At 45.2% G+C, this 12,125-nt stretch overlaps 1 protein-coding gene across 19 annotated transcripts in view; it reads left to right on the forward strand.

Annotated features, from left to right (window-relative positions):
• PTK2 (protein tyrosine kinase 2) overlaps positions 1-12,125 on the forward strand; it is a 338,626-nt gene that overhangs the window by 125,912 nt on the left and 200,589 nt on the right. The window contains exon 1 of one of the 19 annotated variants that reach the window (XM_075581726.1): positions 10,273-10,567. The exons of the other annotated variants lie outside the window; for them this stretch is intronic. The gene's annotated coding sequence lies outside the window, so the exon portion shown is untranslated. Of the gene's footprint in view, positions 1-10,272; positions 10,568-12,125 lie in introns of those variants that run through there. 19 annotated transcript variants of the gene reach the window in all.

Below are 12,125 nucleotides of genomic sequence, written 5' to 3' on the forward strand. Positions count from 1 at the left end.
GCCCGTTCCTCAACAGTCTCTTCCCCTGTTACAATTCCCTCTTACACTGTTCCCCCTTGCATCCCATCTCCCACCTTTATGCTCTCACCTTCTCTTTTCCCCCTCCTTAAACACCCCCTCTGTCCCCCCTCCTTACACTCCATCTCACCCCCTCTTCTCCCCCCACCCACCCTTATGCTCCCCTTTCCCCCCATTACTTATGCTCCCCCTCTCTTCCACCCCCCTTATGCTCCCCCACTCCTTCACTCCCCCTCTTTCACCCACTAACGCTCCATCGCACCCCCTCTTTTCCACCCCTCTTTATGCTCCCCCACTCCTTACACTCCCCTTCTTTCAACCACTTGCGTTCCGTCGCTCCCCCTCTCTTCCACCCCCTTTATGCTCCCTCTTACGCTCCCCCTCTTCCCCCCCCCCTTACGCTCTCCCCCTCTTTCTTTCCCTCCCCCCTTATGCTTCTCTCCCCTCCCGCCCTCCCCCCCCAATAACCCACCCATGTACAATATAACACACACACTCTTACCTTGGGGCAAGGAGGCCTGCGGTGCTGCCCCTCCTGTTGACTGGAAGATGGATGCGACTTTTGGTGCTGAACGATGGAGGGAGAGGAAGAATAGCAGTGACGGGGCTGCTGGGGAGCCGCCGGGTCACTGCTGCATAGGGAGCTGGCGGGCCTGGGACCCAGCTCTTTCACCGCTCCCTCTCCCCCCCCCACTCCCTCCCACTGGTGGCCGCGGAACCCCGGTGGAAAATCACAGATCCAGAGTATCAGATGTTCAGATCTTGTGCAGAGGAAACATGAGCATTGGTTACATCTAATCTCTGACAGAATGAACCTGCCCTTTGATGGAGCTGAGTACTCTGAAGAGCTGCAGGTATCATGTGTTCTCTGCCACGTTCAGGGCCCTGGGTTTCTTGCTGCTTTACATTTTTTTTTTCATGGTGTTGGATATCTTGACTTTTTATTTTGTATGAATTTAATGTGCTTAAGTTTTTTTTTTTGTTTGTTTGTTTTTTTGTTACGTAGATTTTTATTTTTATACGATGGCTCTTAAGAAAATCAATTTCTCGGACAACAGTTCAACTTACTAAAGAAGTTCCTTTAACCAGCATATCTCTGGTAAATTGTATATAATCTGAACTTTTTTGTGATACCCGTCACTAAATGATGACCCTTTGCATATTTCATTAAAATATCATGATTAAATAGGGGTTTTCTTGGTACAGAAATGTAATGCTTTATGTGGTGTAAAAAGGCATTGGGAGTGTGGGTGCGTCTGCACCCAGCTCTGGCTTTTAAAATGGGGGTGCTGAACCAGAGTGCTTTGTTTTTCTTTGTTTTTTAATATACATTTTACAGTGTTTTACATAGCGGCTTTATATTTTGAGGCTAACTGTACATAGGATTTTATTTGCTTTAAGGCTTTTATTAGTTGTAAACGTATGCATCTTCCTTCTATTCATCCTTTTCATCATGACCGGGCATTTTCAAACCTTAAACTGGGAACGTATGTTGCGCAGTATTACCTTGCTTCAGCTAAACACATCTTTCTATGCACTCAGCCACGTAATAGTGTTTCATTGTAAACCAGACACAATGAGGCTATGGAAGGTAACACTCATTTTGCATGTCACTACCCAGAATCCTTGCCTGCAACTTATTCAGTGCATCACCTGTGACAACAGAATGAGCGCAGAGCAGGTTTGGGGACGCTTTGGAGAACCTATAGGGAGGTACTCGTGTCACGCATTTGTAATGTTTAATTATGGGGTGGCCAACTCCAGTCCTCAAGGACCACCAACAGGTCAGGTTTTTCAGGATATCCCTGCTTCCGCACAGGTCTGACTGAGCCACTGATTGTCATCCGTACTGCAGCAGGGATATCCAGAAAACCTGACCTGTTGGTGGCCCTTGAGGACTGGAGTTGGCCCCTCCAGGTTTAATCTGTTTGGAGGCATTTTAAAGTTTCTCCCAAATAGCATTATTTCTACTGGGTATAAGGACCCCAGAGCAGTGTGACCGTGCTGAGGCTGCAGTTTTGGTGGGAACTGTGTGTTTTGCTTTTTAAATCAGCCATGTCACTCGGCATTCAACAGTAGCAACTCGAGTGGCTCTGCACTGAAAAGTAAGCTTTAACTGTGCAAAATAGGGCAGGCCCCAAAAGAGTTGATGATTCAGAAAGGATAATGAAGCGTTTCTTTCTTTCTTAAGGAAATGTTCATATGCTTCCCAGGGGAATAGTCGTAATTGTTTTAATTGGTCAAAATTCATCACTCTTGTGCCTATGGATTGCCATGGTCTGTTTGGATAATTGAGACAAAATGAACCTTTGTCGTAAAACGTATTTTATTGTTATCTGTGCATATGTTATCTGAGAACACTGCTCATTTGCATGTAATTTCCCAGAATCCCTGGCTGCAGTGAAATCACTCTGCTAAGAGATAATGAGGAAAGGCAGGGTTACAGACCTGTCTAGACATGTGAATATGCTCACAAGTGATATTTCTATTTGCTGTACATTTTACAGTGAAGGGTTTTTATAAAAAAAATTCCCCCACCATAACTCGTCTGTAAATGGATTAATAAAACTGCAGATATAACTGGAACATTAGCATTGTGTTATAACATTATATTATACATTCCTCTGCATCAGAAATAGAGAGCTTCATGAAGTGCCTAGTAAAATCTTGTTTGTTAGTGTAGTATTATAGTTCCAGTGAAAGCACTGTGGACTTGTTAATATTTCTAGCATGTTTTTCAAAAATAAAATAAGAAACTCATAAGTGTATAAGCTTGTTTTCCACCGTTGCCCGAACCTGCTTCGTATACTCATTCTTACAGTATGTCACACTGCGTTTCAACTGTGCAGACAATTTAAGATATTTAGGTTCAAGATGTTCATATTTTGGCTTCAAATCCTAATTGTCTAAACAGCTGTGACAGTCACAGACTGTCTCCAGCATGCAGGAGGTTAAACGCCTAGCTAGGCAAGCAGCTAGTGTGTGTTGGTTAACTGCTGATTGCAAGGGCTTTAAAAAGCAGTCAGCAGCCTGACCGAACTGTGCTTTCCCCCCAACCAGCAAGGACGCCATTGGAACAGTTCCCAGGCCTGCTGGATGCAGGGCCTGTTGTTTGGACCAAGCCCACAGCCTGAGAGGGTCACAGAGAGAGACTTCAGGTGTTGTCACTTACAGACATAAAAGGGCGAAATATTGCTAAAGAGCTTCGCTCTCCAATCTGTAGTTAAGGAACGAACAAGTATGTTAGTGCTCCAGAGGGCGCTAGGTATTTTGTTTTTGTTCTGTTTTGTGCCCTTTTTGTTAATAAACCTGATAAGCGAACCCTACGTTTCCTGCCTTAGGGCTGTTATATAGTGGCCGTGGCACTTATAATTGGCTGTGGTTAGTCAGCCTTTCTATAATGGTGCCGCGCGCGCGCGGCAGTGAGCGTGGAGCCGGAAGACAGGGAAAAGAAAGATTTCGCGCCGCTGAAATGTGTGCGTGTGTGTGTGTGTGTGTGTGTGTGTGTGTGTGTGTGTGTGTGTGTGTGTGTGTGTGTGCGTGTGTGTGCGCGTGTGTGCGCGAGTGTGCGCGTGTGTGCGCGTGTGCGTGTGCGTGTGTGTGTATTTGTTAAAGTTGAATACTTAAAAATTATTTTTGTGCAACATGTTTTTAAATAAAAATATTATTTAATACATTAACACACACAATCTATACACACACAGTACCTTCGCTCACAGCATACACACAAAAAGCGTGTGTCACGTGCACGCGCGCCCGCACCTACTATAGGACAAACGTCAATGTGAGAGAAAAGACCCTGCAAATTGACCGAGTTGTCAATATTGGTGGAGAATTTGGGCACTCTAAAAGGCATAGCACCTAAAGGTCTGTGGGTTTGGAAGAGAAAAAAAAGCCACATGGGTTTTTAAAATGGCTGCTCAGCCGGAGTAGGACTGTTACACACACCTACGAGAGGTACTAACTGCAAGTAACGTCTGCCACACCTGTGTAACTACCAGCTGTGATTGTAGCCTATACAAAACCGTATTAATGCCGTAGCGCCTCCTGAGGTCGGTGAGAAGAATACACTGGAAGGTGCAAGAATGGAGGATATAATGTTTATTGTGTAATTAGCCTGGCCACAGGAGACGGTGCTCCTTCAGGAATAAGCGTTCCTGTGTGGCCCCAGAAATGGCAAAGTACCAGAAGTGTAAAGAGCCTGGTCACCCTGAACAGTGCCCCTTCAGGTGTTATGATTACTCCTATGTGGCCGCGGGAAAAGAGCATCAGCAGCAAGAGCAATATTTGTTCCAGCGAGCCAAGCAACTGCATTAGCAAGCAACTCACTGTGGATGCAAGAAAGCTGCAGAAGCTTGTAACAATGAGTGCGTGTGCTCAGCACCAATGATGCATCCGAGTCTTCCAAGGTAAAGAGTAAGAGTAAAGAAAAGACGTTCTCAACTTACTGAGGAAGTTGCAGGAATGTTTAAAGATGGTCCTGGGAAACCGAGAGTAAATAAGACAATTATGAAAAAAACCACGCGGACAGGAGGCCTAGCGGTACCTTGCCTGGTCTCTTATTACAAGGCGGCGCAATTGTGTAAACTCACACAATGGCAGACCAACCCTGATCTGAAAAGTTGGGTGGATCTGGAAAAGAGGGCTTGTGCCCCATTAGAGATAGAGAATTTGCTATGGTTACCCAAAACAGCTATTAAATGGGCTGAACGGCCGCTCTCTTCGGTGGCCAACTCACTGTCGATATGGGAGACCACGAAATATAAACATACCTTGACCTCAAGACGCTCCATGATGGCTCCTTTGTGGGGCAACCCTGACTTTGCACCGGGACTAGTGGCAAACGCCGCAGGGCCTTGGAAAAGATACAGATATCTTAGGTTAAGAGACCTGGAGGGTATACCGAACAGAGTTAAATCATTCGAACAAATTCAATCTGAAAAAAATGTCCCACATTCCGAATTCTTCCGCTACCTCCAGGTACGAGCGTTCTTCGCCAAAAACTCCCCCTTCCCACCATTAACCACATTCGAAAAGCTTTGTTTGACGAAAACAGACACACAGGGACTTACATCGCAGATCTATAGAGAAGTGGTCGGTTCTGGGAGCTCACAGCAACGACAAAAACTGGCGTACCAAATTAGATGGGAAACAGATTTGGGGGAGGAATTGGAGGAGGACGACTGGACGGCTATTTTAGAGGCTACTGCTAAGAGCTCCATATGCACTACTTTGAAGGAGAATGCATATAAAGTACTGATGAGGTGGTACCTCACCCCATTAAAATTATCAAGGTTTGTCACAGGATACTCCCCGCTGTGTCCCAAACAGTGCGGAGAATCGGCGGACCTGTTGCACATGCTTTGGTCTTGCCCTCGGATCTCACACCTGTGGGAGGAGATTAGACATTGGATCCAGAGGATTTTTGACCTCACAATTCCCCCTGATCCGTGGCTGTTCCTATTGAGCAGACCATGGAAGGGCCTTTCAAAATCAGGCAATAAACTAGTTGCACATTTTAGAGATGGGGGAGTGTACCTGAGGCAGGTACAGAAGGTCCCTTATATTGGCGCACAGCAGACCCTTATAATATAATATGGTCAGGGGTGAATAAATGTGTACAAAGCAAAAAAATAAAAAATGTTTATTAAATATCTTTAAAATGTTGTGTGGTGTTATTCACTCTGATAAAAATAGACTGGATAAGTCTATACTAGTATAGACTTATCCAGTCTATTTATATCAGAGTGAATAACACCACACAACATTTTAAAGATATTTAATAAACATTTTTTATTTTTTTGCTTTGTACACATTTATTCACCCCTGACCATATTATATTATAAGGGTCTGCTGTGCGCCAATATAAGGGACCTTCTGTACCTGCCTCAGGTACACTCCCCCATCTCTATCACGACACTCCCTTGGCAGCACGCTACTCCATCTAGGGGTTTGAGCGAGGTCTCTCTCCATAGTACTAGTTGCACATTTTGCAACAGCAACGAGGTGCGAGATCGCAGCTATGTGGAAACAACCAGAGATCCCAAATATCCCAAAAATTCGGAATTGATTATGGTACATATGCCAGATGGAGAAATTGACGAGTCTGGTCAATGACACTGGCGAAAAATATCTAAAAGTCTGGACGCCTTGGCTGGAACAGACGGACATCCCGGGGGTTGAGGTAGCCACGATATGGCATTGATAATCCCAAGTGCATTCTCGTACAAAGAAAACGGAACGGATTACGAGACCTAGTTGAGGACACACCATATGAACACTTTGGGCGGCCCAAGAAGTCGGCAAACAAACTGTGCATAGCTAATCTACCAGCCACTTATCGGAAAGAGGCAGTGCAGCGTGCCCGCGCACCCCCCCCTTCCCTCCCTCCCCCCCCCCCCCTTAATTTTAATTTTTTTTGTTCCCCCAAGTTTAAATTACATAAATATCCCAGCTGGTTTTAGAGATATTATGTTTAACACGTGAACACTTGTTGCTCCAGAGGGAGAGTTTAGCAGTATCGTACATGACTGTAATACTGTGAATGTTCATGTTATTTGTATTGCGATGCTATTTATATTGAAAATCTTCCAATAAACTTGAAGTTATAAAAAAAAAAAAAAGATGGTCCTGGGACGTCGGGAAAGCATATGTCGGAAAGGAGCTGAGATGTGCTGCAGCCTGGATTGGCAGATTCGTCAGGAGAATGCAGAATCTCCAGAGTCTTCTCAGAAGCAGGGGCTGGGCTGGAGCCGCGGCCGAGGTCCCAAGGTGGCAGAGGATCCAATGCTGAAGCGAACCTTTCCTGCCTTAATGTGAGAGAGAAGAGCCTGTAAAGTGACTGAGTTGTCACACAACTCAGTAGAGCAGACACAGTATTTTTAGCACGAACTGTTGGATAAGGTACCTGTGGGATTATGAATTTTGAAAGATGCCTGGAAAGTTTTGAACCAGTTCTCGGAAAATTCACCAGTGTCCATTTTTAATAGTGCCCTCAATATTGAGCATTTCTAAAATTGTGTGATAAGTATTGAAGTGGGAAATGAAGAGGTTAGTAAAAGGGGAGGGGGCAAAGATAAGAAAAATATATTTGTTTCTTAATTTGACACTTAAAACGTAAATGATGAATGTGTTTTGGTTATTCCTTTTAGTTCATACATTTATATCACTGTCGGTGGCATGCACTCGTGCGGATTCATTGTGGCTTCATTAACTGGCAATTTTAAATACTAAAAATCATATACATACATTTGTTGCCCATTTATTTTAATCCAGTTTTATATAGACCTTGTTTAGCTGCATTTGAGGATTTGGGCTTTAAATTGCCAAGAGAAAATCATCCAGATGGCAGTGGGATTAAACAAACCCAGATTAGATTTCTAATCCGTGAGACACACACACGTTGTTACTTTTTTTTTTTTTAATATCGAAGCAATGTCTTACTTTATAAAATACAATGCGTTGGGTAGATAGAAGAATGTCCTAAATATGACACAAAGCCAAAGATCAAATCGGGTCTGAGGCTTTACAGACGATCAGAAAGTGGTCAGACAAGATAGGCCAAGTGGTTCTAATCTGTAAATGAATCTGCTCTCCTGCACACAGGCAGTCATTGCATGAATGACCTACACCAACAAATAGCCCCCTTTGTGGAAACCGTTCATTAATTTCGATGTCTTGCAAACTCCCAGCCCGATAGCATGAGCCAAACACTCGTCACACCATGCAGATTTTCTCTAGGCTTTCGCTCACGAATACCACAATAATTAACCCCTTTGATGCTATGGGCCTTAAACTAACACTTTTAAAAAATGTGGTTACAATATACATAATAAACAAATATGTGCTGATGGTACATTTGAAGAAACCAGTGAGGTTTGGGAAACTACACTATAATTTCATCCATAAATAATTCAGAAGTTGGTCCCTTAAGGCAGCTGTGCGCAAACTGGGGGGGGCTTTTCGTGGGGGGCGCAGCGCTTAGAGGCCCCGCGCTCTCCAAAGGCATTTAAATTAAATGCCTGGGAAGCGGCGAATGCCTCAGTGTAAGGCTTGCGCTCACCACGAACAAGGCGGGACACCGGTACTGAGGTGGGAAAGTATAGAAATGCGCACCCACAGCAGCGGAGGCGCGCCTGGAGGGTGGATAGGAAAGATCGCCGGGTCTGGGTTGGAGAGAGTGGGTTAGGTGCCAGGAGAATAATCAGAGTCCGAGGTGCCGAGGTCAAGGGTTGGAGCCAGTAGAGAAGTAGATTGTCGGTTTGCCGTGGTCAGGGACGGAGAAGGTCGGAAGGTCTGAGGCAAGCCAGGGTCGATAATTCAGAGCAGGGTCGCACTCTCAGATCACTTGCAACGGGATGCTGTGCAGCAGGAGGTAAGGAGGGAACACGCCACAGAGGATGTGATCCCCAATTCCTTACACTGTAAGGCTGCGGTCCCAGTCAGCACTGTAGCACGTGCGCCGGGGGGGGGGAGCGGCGTGTGCACAGTGCTTCACTGCAATCTGAGGTCTGCGTGGAGAGGGAGAGATTGCGACGGGGGTGTGGCTGCGGTGGCTGGTTCGCTCTCATTGGATAAACCGCCGGCGGGGGCGTGGCCACGCCTCCGCAAGTTGTAAGCTCAATTTGCATGTCTTTTTAAAAAATGGTCGTACAGGGCGGCTGCCAAATGCACGCAGAGGTACTTTCTCGGCCCAGCCCCATTGAGCGGCGGTACTTGTACGCACAGTGCGCGCCGAGCCGTGCGCTGTATAACACACTGGGGCCGCAGCCTAAGTTCTCTTACCTTGGCCCCGGTGACTACTGGCATCATGTCGCCATGGTAAAGCGGCGCCAAATGAAGCTGCGCGGGGGAGGGGGGTCACGTGAAGGTGCGTTGCCATGGCAATGTGACATCAGAACGCCGGAGACTAGGTAAGGAGGGGTGCCTTGAGCAGAGGGGGGGGGGAGGGTGGCAGCACAGGGGGAAAACTGTACGCACTCCGTATCACAAGCTACAGCGAATCTACAATGAAAAATGATTCATTTTAACCATTTAAAGATGGTACACTGTGGTGTATATTTACTAGGTGGTACAAAGCACTAACCGTGGTCATTTAAATATGCCATAATGTATTAACACGCTGTTTAGTTAAACTGGACCTATATCTTTCACGGTCTTGCTCAGCCCCTGTGACGTTTGAAAGTGCATGTTTCTTTGTTCACAATGAAGCGATTTGCTGTGGCTGTGGAGAAGGACTCGAGCCATATAGATGTGACTATGGGAATCTGCTTTATACGAGCGGCACATTTCCATCCTGTCTTTTCTATGTTCTATTTCTCACGCGGAGGAATATCCTGTACTGTATAAACCTGGGGCGGCCAACTCCAGTCCTCAAGGGCCACCAACAGGTCATGTTTTAAGGATATCCCTGCTTCAGCATAGGTGGCTCAGTCAAAGACCTGGGCTGAAGCAGGGATATCCTGAAAACCTGACCTGTTGGTGGCCCTTGAGGACTGGAGTTTCCCACCCCAGGTTTATACAGTACGGGATATTCCTTTTTACACCTGGAATTAGACCCATTTCCCCCCCCCCTTTTTTTTTAAAGCTTACAAACATTGGATAGTTCTAAATCTAAAATGTTTGTCTAATCGAGCAATACTGAACTAACAGAATATGTTAGACGTTATACAGATATAACAGATGTTTTTGCTGACATGTTGCAGTGGGGAACACGCAACCTGCCAGTGGGAGCAGACACCATTTGTATTAGCTGCCCATGAAAAAGGGACTGAGCTGCCGCATCACTGTACACGCTAGCGGGTGTAATGACGTCCGATACATCTGTATCTCCGAACTGGAACGGGTTTCCTAATGATCTTCCCTGGCTTCCTGTAATCCAGGAATACACCTCGGGTCACTGTGGCTTGCCTCGTTCAATAAGCAATGGGTAAGTGTAAATCTCTGTCCTGTGCACTTCCTGCAGGTGCGATGCATTCTCATGCAGTGTTTGTTGGAAGCATTGTAATCCCCTTGCTGCCTTAGGAGGCAGCCGTACATAGCAAAGAACCTGCACAGGTGTTTAGCTAGCAGCTTTGACCAACGCTTGGCTAGAAATAGTTAACTGGTTCCCTTGTAAACCACAGCTTTGTGTACAAACCCCACCTAGAAGGGTGTGTTCTTCCCATGAATCCCTCCGAGGCGCATATTTCTTCCTTGTCAGGATGTAATCCTGATGCCTTTTTTAAACTTCTCCTTTAGAACTTTTCCCTAACTGGAGGCAAATGTTTCCTTCCCGTCATATTAGAAAGGCGTTCAGAAGAAGCAGCAAGCCCTAAGTACCATGTCTAAAGTAGGGTCGGTCATTCAGTGGCCTCGTGTCCTTCTGACTCCTTCATTTAAGCTGCCAGCACATGATGTGACTAGAAAAGAAGTTTAATCTCCTGTTGCTTTTTGAAGAGATCCTTTGAACAGAAGGGTTTACTTCCCACAGTGAGGATTTTCTGTCTTTCATTTCACTCTCTCTTTATCCCTGATCCACTCCGTCCTGTATCTGCCGGAGCTTTTCAAGGTATTGGGGAAAGGGTGAACTAACCTGCCAACATCAGAGAAAATATAGTTTTAGTTTTATTGTATAAGTATAATGTTTGTTAAAGTGTGGGTGCGTATGTACTTGGGATATATGATATATTTAAGGATTTCGGATTCTGGTGTTTATTTTTTCAGAAAATCAGAGTTCTTCCTGTTTTGTGTGTGTGTGTTTTTTGATGCATTAAAAAATAATCCGTGTTAACAATGAAAACAAACACTTTAAAACAAATCAAAAAAGGAAAATTGACACGCACTTGAATTTGGTGTTTTCAGTGCTCTTCCCCCCCCCCCCCCCTGTTTCCATACCCCCCCCATGTTTCCATACACCCCCCCCAATTTCCATACCCCCCCCCCGTTTCCATACTCCCCCCCATTTCCATACTCCCCCCCCCCCTCTATACTCCTCCCCCCGTTTCCGTACTCCCCCGCCCCCTGTCCCCGCCCCCCGTTTCCATACTCCCCCATGATGTCTGTCTGTTACAGGGGGCCACAAGTGGTGGGATTTAATAGGAAAGGAGGCTTCATTTCCAGTGTTTATCGGTTTTAACTGAAAGTGCAAGTGGATCAGTTGGTGTCTTTTAAGTTAGAACCTAAAGCCAGAATCCATAGCTGGTTGTGATCTTCTCGTGCAAGGTGTGAGTGCACTTATAAATATGGAGGGCATTTGCAGATCTCACTAAGAAATTGTGCTGCAGTAATAAATTCACTAGAGTGCATTTTTAGTCACATTTTTCGGTTGGGAAGCCGTTAGAAGTTGCCGTTGTACTATTGATTTGATTTAATGCTCATGGGATTCGTTTAGTTGATCTTTGTGAAATTGCATGGTACATGGTGCTATTAAAGTACACCAAATTAGTGGATGAAATGTAGAAAATTGTAGTTTGGCTGTATATTTATCTGTGTCACAGGTGCCTGATGCACAGTTTGTGCTGTTATGCAGGCAAGGAATTGTTTACATGTGATTAATCACTCTATCATTCAATACATGCCTCCTGAATTTCAGCAGGCTTAGTCACAATCAATCAGTCTTTAAAATGTTAGAAAAGAGCAAAATGTCATAAGTTAACAGTTCATTCTGTGTGTCTGACTCAATTCCTGGGAGTTCCTCGTCTTGGAAATATCGGAAACGTCTTGATAGAAATGTAGAAACTTTTTGAAGGGGTGTTATTCTCCAGAGCTCTGCAAAGTGTATGGCACAGTGTTACCAGCCAAATCTGTACTTGTGGTGCACCAATCTTCACTCTGGGTCTCCCCCCAGTCTGGGCATCTTATTAATATACAGTAGCTGCTCATTTTAAACCTAGGTTGATGATGCAACTTCAAGGTAATTCTCCTCATGATTTTGGGTATGGAATCTCTCCACCAACCATTAAAGTCCTCAGAGTCCCCATCTTTGTGGAGTTTTCCCTGGCTTCCTGATGGTGGGTACAGGGGTGAAGGAGGAGGTCACAAAGTACATCAGCAGATGTTATGTCCTGATAATCTGTGATAAATCCGATGCTTCATTACAAATCGTTGATTGGGTTTGCGAACATGCG

Source organism: Ascaphus truei, chromosome 2, assembly GCF_040206685.1.
Source record: "Ascaphus truei isolate aAscTru1 chromosome 2, aAscTru1.hap1, whole genome shotgun sequence".
In the NCBI taxonomy this organism is placed as follows: domain Eukaryota; kingdom Metazoa; phylum Chordata; class Amphibia; order Anura; family Ascaphidae; genus Ascaphus; species Ascaphus truei.